General features: G+C 42.0%; 1 pseudogene; it reads right to left on the reverse strand.

Annotated features, from left to right (window-relative positions):
* Window positions 1-3908: 3908 nt before the first annotated feature.
* LOC122748090 lies at window positions 3909-5232 on the reverse strand (annotated as a pseudogene).
* Between the last annotated feature and the right edge of the window lie 908 nt (window positions 5233-6140).

The raw sequence follows: 6140 nt of genomic DNA on the forward strand, positions 1-6140 counted from the left end.
TCTCCCAGGCCAGTTAACCTTGTACCCTAATAAATGTGTTGTTTTATTCCTAAATAGGACTTGCTCGAGAGTATAAGTATTTACAGAGGAATCCTAAGTATCCATGTGCTTTCTCTCCCATATCAAAACTATTGATTAATTACCTCAATGTATTATATATGGGGATAGGGGAAAAAATTGAGAGAAAGAATTATTCCAAGGGGTAAGAGCTAAAATAAGATAATTGAAGCAATAACTGCTGTGGGTGGAATTAGGGTCAAATTGATCGTGAATCCCAAAAGAATTACAAAGCTCAGTGACTCAGTTTCCCAAGTTTTATTGCAATACTGTGGGTGACCACGGGGAGAGAACCAGAAAAGTGAAAAAAGGTATCTCTCTAATGGTGAAAGAAAAGACAGTTATATTTATAGTATGGGTAAATTGATTATCAGTCTCATTATAATAGTCTCCACCTTTTGGAGGTACAGGGGTGGGCCTGTCCTTCTCATTTTATTAATCTCCACCTTAGGAAGCTACAGGAGAGGGCCTTTCCTAATTGGGAGTTTCTGGGGTCCTAAGCCAACCCCTGAGGAGGGTACCTTTTTCTGTGGAGGTGTGTTTTTGGGGTTTACACATCATAAGGTGAATCTGGGGACAAATTTGGCCTTTTCTATGCATGTCTCTTTCTGGTTCCCATGACTAGTTTCAAAACAATCATTTTTCTTCTATTTCTGGTCTAAGTTTCTATAGGCTGTCAATTCCTTTATTGTTATAGTTTTCAGGTCTCCTCAGCCTAGCTCCCTCTGTTCCCATTATGGGTACTGATTCATGTGGGTACAAGAACCAGCATCCTAACTTGTAAGTTATCAATTAATTGGGGTCTGACTCCCTTTTAGAGCTAATATCTAAATTAAAGCTTGGGTCTTAAGTTTTTTTCCGTTAACCCTTTTTCCCCACCTACATCAATAACTATTTAAATATTTTGTTCATTTTTTTAGATTGTGAATTTGCCAAACCACAATTTGGAAAATTGAAGGGAAATCTTTAGCTACTGAAAGACAAAGAATAGTTAAGTCACCTTGAAGGGAAAGAACTCAATTTTATATTCCCTTTAGAGGACAGAAGATATATTGTAGTTGACTCAAAGTTTCAACTCCATACAGACTGGGGACAGACAGTTGAACAAAGTGTCATCTATTGTCTGGCATACCCAAACCCATCTTTTTAACTATTCATGTCCCTATCTCTATTTTATGGGAAGTAACACCAAGCCAAAAATTTGTCATGCATGAATGACCACCAACTCAGGCCTGATGTACTATGAAAATATCTCCAATGTTTAGGGATTCCATAGGCCCAAGGTGATTAAAATATACATATTTCTATTAAATATTCCAAATGTATGGGACTATTTTCTAAGTTTACCCAAATAATTCCAGGAGACCACCAGGTCAAGCAGAGACAGATTTATTTCATTCTCATGAGAATGGGCGACCCCATGTAAGGAATGAGGAACATGCTGATGAGCTCAGGATTTGGGTTTTTATAGAAATTTGAGGGGGCAGTCCCCTCGTGCACTAGGTGGGCTCACAATCTAGCATCCTATCCTGTCCCACCTGGTACTCTTGTTGAGCTCATGATCAAGGTATGGAGGCATGCTCAGCTAGCTCTGAGAAAGGGGAAAGGGACAGGGCAGGTGGTTGAGAAACCACCTCACCCATGTGAGGGGAAGGGTGGTACCAGGAGCTAGGGGGCTTTGCAATTCAAGAAGGGAGGGGTGGTATCAGTATGGGTCTGCACTAACAGGAGACAGCAAAGAGGAGGAGTGTTGAGGTACACCATATTCAGTAAGGCAAAATATGTATTTCTCAGGGAGATTGCTACATCAACCTGTTTGGCCACAAAACAAGGGTGGGGTGTGTTTTAGCAACGGGATGGAATATGGACAGAATGGTCTCGCAATAACAGGGACTGGAGGCTGGGTACTTTCCAGACTTCAGCTTCAGAGTCTGAACTGACTCAAGTCCACTATACCCCACTCACCTACCAATAAACAGTCTTAATTAACCAAGTAGTGAACATGGACTCCTTCCTTGGCACAAATCTGAACTTTGATGAAAATTCCTATTGAAGTGTTATTGTCTACTTGCTAAACTGCCAGGTCCCTGCTTACCCTTAAATGCACTTCCTTGGGACAACTCGGCCTTCAAAAAGACCCTTCCTTACTTTCAGTTGTTGGCTTCTGCCAATTTACCCTGCAGTATGTAGGTCAACACGTTTCCTATGAGAGGGAAGGAATGGTTTCTCAGTAATTGCTTTCCTATTCACCAGAAAGGCAGACATTATACTTTCCTTTGTAGATGTGGAATGTGGCATTCTAGATCTTACTCTCTAAATTTATGCTAAACTCACCCCAGGGTCTTGTGACCTGGTTCATAGCCCATGGACCCTGACCTGTGAAAAAGGGTTAGGGGGTTTTGCATAATTACAAATTGCTTTCCAAAATGATTGTGTTATGGGAATGCAGTGGGACCCCAAGAAACCTAAAGATCCCAACCCCCCAAGGAATCCTCAAACTCTCCCAGGGGAGGGGCCGCTCTGCCTCCCATCTGAGAATTGGTTGTTGCTGAGTACAACCCTGGTACATTGGTATGCAAGATATGGATGGTTGCTGCATATCTTACTGATGCCCCATTATTCCAAAATCCCTTCCCAGTTGTTACATTTCCCTCCCAGTTCTTTGTAATGCTCTTCCCTCCCTTTTGTCTGGTAAAAAATACAAAAGACTTGTCTTCTCTTACCCCAGTGGGACAGTCACCAAGGTGATCTGTTCTCCAGCCATATATTTCTCTCTTAATAAATCTCTTTATTTTACAAGATTCATGATGAGCCTCCAACTCTTTGGGTGAGCTAGCCCCTCCCCCCATCCAGGTCACAAGTCTCCCCCAAACAATTGGAATAATACACAGCTCTATCAACAATGCATTAGTGTCCCTGACTCTCCACAACCCTTCCAACATCAATTATCCTGATATCTTTTTGGAGTATCTCATTTTGGGGGGAGAGTCAAGCTTGTTCTTTCTGCTTTTACAGTATTTAGTTCCTATTGTTTCCTAGTGATTTTCTTTCAATGTGTATCTTTGTAGTTATTTAGATTACATTGTTTTCCAGGCTCATTTACTTCCATTTACAACAGTTCATCTAAATCTTTCTGTGCTTCTTTGTACCACTCTTCAGTTTTTAGAAGACAGCAATATTTCATTCCATTCATGTACCATAATTGTTTATCCAGTCCCTAATAAATCGGCATTTACTTTATTTCCATTTCTTTCCTACCCCCCCCCAAAAAAGATGCTATAAACATTTTGACTTATATGTAACCTGAACCAATGAAATCTTTGGGATATAACTCCACAGTAGAATCTCTGCTTCAGAGGTATGCAGTGGAACATCAGAGTTGTTCTAGTTTGTTTTTCTTTTATTAGGAGTTCTTTCATATAATTGTTATAAATTGCAATTCTTCTGAGAACTGTTTAATTATAATGAAATTAACTATTTACCTTTTTTTGGTAATTGTTTCTATCTCCCACTGATAGCTTTGAACGTTATATGATTTATCTTCAGTTTTTTGGTGTTTTTTTTTTTTTTTGGTAACTTGTTCTTTAATTATTTTGAAAGGGAATTGAATAGCAAGTGACATGGTACCTTTCAGATTAGAATGCAAACAAAAGTAAATCCTCCTTTCCCATTCTCCTCACCACCCTAAGGAAGCAGGAATCCCTCTAGGTTTGTTCCAGGGGGAACTAGAAAATTCTTCTTTAGGTTAAGGAAAGATGCAGTCAGTTTATTGCAATGTTCCTGTCTTTGAAGCAAAAATCAAAATTGGCAGAGTCACAGACACTGATGTTGTCCCCTTGGGACACAAGGCCTCAGTACACTCCCTGTAGTTTGAGGGTCCAGAATTTCATGTTTGCAATAGCTGGAGATAAATGGAGGCAGGGTAATAATGAAACCATAAAGAGAAGTCGGCTGACCACACCAACAAATCTGTGATTCCCAACATTGTCACATTTGTGTTTTCTGTTGGCACAGGAGAGGTCAGATGTAGGTCTCCATCTTCTGGCCATGTCTTGAAGAAGGCATACACAGTGGATTCCTTTGTGGTGTACCAGACAGTGACATTGTCAATGTTCTCAGTGGTGGTGATGTTCTCCATTTTCACCCTCCATGGCCTTGAAGCATAGATCCCCTCCCCATTGATTTTCAGCCAGCTCCCCACAAAACGGAGCCTTTCTTCAAAGATGGGGGAAATAATTCCATCTTTTGTTGGCCCAACATTGAGCAGATAGTTGCCTCCAAGGGCCACGACATGAACTAAATCCGAAAGGATTTGTATATCAGTCAAAATGTGTCTGCTCTCCATTGTTCGCAGATATCCCCAGGAGTATTTGTCAAGGATGGTGCACATCTCCCACTTGCGTTTTGGAAGAGTCATTGGCCTGTACTTATCATGGCAGGTAAGATAGCCCCCATGATTACAAGGATTGCCCATCCCCCATCGATCATTAACCACAATTTGATCCTTAACAGGGCTGTCATTGTACAGCCAGGCCGGGAACTCAGTGGCATTCCAGTAAGTGTCAGGGGCTTCCCATTCACCATCAGACCAAATCAGGTCAGGTTTGTATTTGTTCACAAGATCATGGAGTTCTGGAAGGGCCTTGTCCTTGACAAAATTCTAAGTTGTGAAGTTGTTTTCCTTGTCAGATATATATATATAGAGAAGGGATGAAACCACTCCATGAGTGAGTGGTACAGTCCAAAATGAATATTCTCTCGGAGGCAGATCTCAAATAACCCACCAGATCCCGGTGGGGTCCGACATCCGTAGAATTCCAGTTCCAAGATCTATTACTGCTGGTCAGGACCACATACCTGGCTCCGGAAGCCTCGAAGATTTTTCGCCCACTGTTTGGGGTCGTAGAACTTAGCCTGAAACTCGGGTCCGAAGTCGGCGTAGAAGAAGCCAGGCGGGTAGTTCTGGCGCATATAAGTATCATACTCTGCGTCTTTATCGGTCTCCCAGAAATTACCAGAACCACTCGCTCCAGGCCGAACTTGGCCTCGTTGTACCAGGTGGGCAGCGGCCGCGAGTCCAGGCTCTCCCAGTCCGGGATGTAGCGATCCGCCAGGACTGACTGAGGCGTCCAGCAGCAGCAGGGTCAGCAGTCCCAGCTGGACAGGTCCCGCCATGGCTGGGTTCAAGTCTCCACTCTATCTTCAGTTTTTTAAATGAAATGATCTTTCATTTCCTGTATTGTTAATTGAGGTCTTGTGCTCAGTGTTGGGGAGGCGGGGATTGTGACCTGGATCAAGGGGCTAGCTCACCCAAAGAACTGGAGGCTCATCACGAATCTTGTAAAATAAAGAGGGATTTATTAGGAGAATATATGGCCAGGGAACAGATTACCTTAGTGACTGTCCCACTGGAGTAAGAGAAGACTGGTTTTTTGTATCTTTACAAAACAAAAAGGATCAAAGGGCATTACAAAGAACTGGGAGGGAAATGTAACAAAAGGGGGGGATTCTGGAGCACTTATCCTTATCTTCTATATTATCTTGAAGATCTTGATATTGCCTTTGTCACATCTTCGATGCTGAGTTCCGGAGAATCGTTGAGAAGAGGATTGTTTTCCCTCAGACACGGCATTCCCATAACACACAGCACCAAGAAACAAACAATCCACATTAAGCACCCAATCAATTAATCAACTTCAGAGGACTGTAGAAGAACTCAGATCAAGGAATGATAACAGGCAAAGATAAACCAAGAGAACAAAACAATGAAGGTGAACCACCCTCCCCTTCACCTCCTGACTGAGAAATAATTACTTTAAAATACAGAGAAATATATTTTAGACATGGCTTTTGTGGAAATTGGAGGCAAATAGGCATTTCAGTGGATATAGCACTGGGCCTGGAGTCAGGAAGACCCGAGTTCAAATTTAGCCTTACTGGACAAGTCACTTAACCTCTGTTTGCATTAATCCACCAGAGAAGGAAATGGTAAAACACTCCAGTATCTTTGCCAAGAAAACCCCAAGGACACTATTGGCATGATATGGTCCATGGGGTCACAAAGAGTCGAACATGACTGTAAG

Source organism: Dromiciops gliroides, chromosome 3 (genome assembly GCF_019393635.1).
Source record: "Dromiciops gliroides isolate mDroGli1 chromosome 3, mDroGli1.pri, whole genome shotgun sequence".
Taxonomy (NCBI): domain Eukaryota; kingdom Metazoa; phylum Chordata; class Mammalia; order Microbiotheria; family Microbiotheriidae; genus Dromiciops; species Dromiciops gliroides.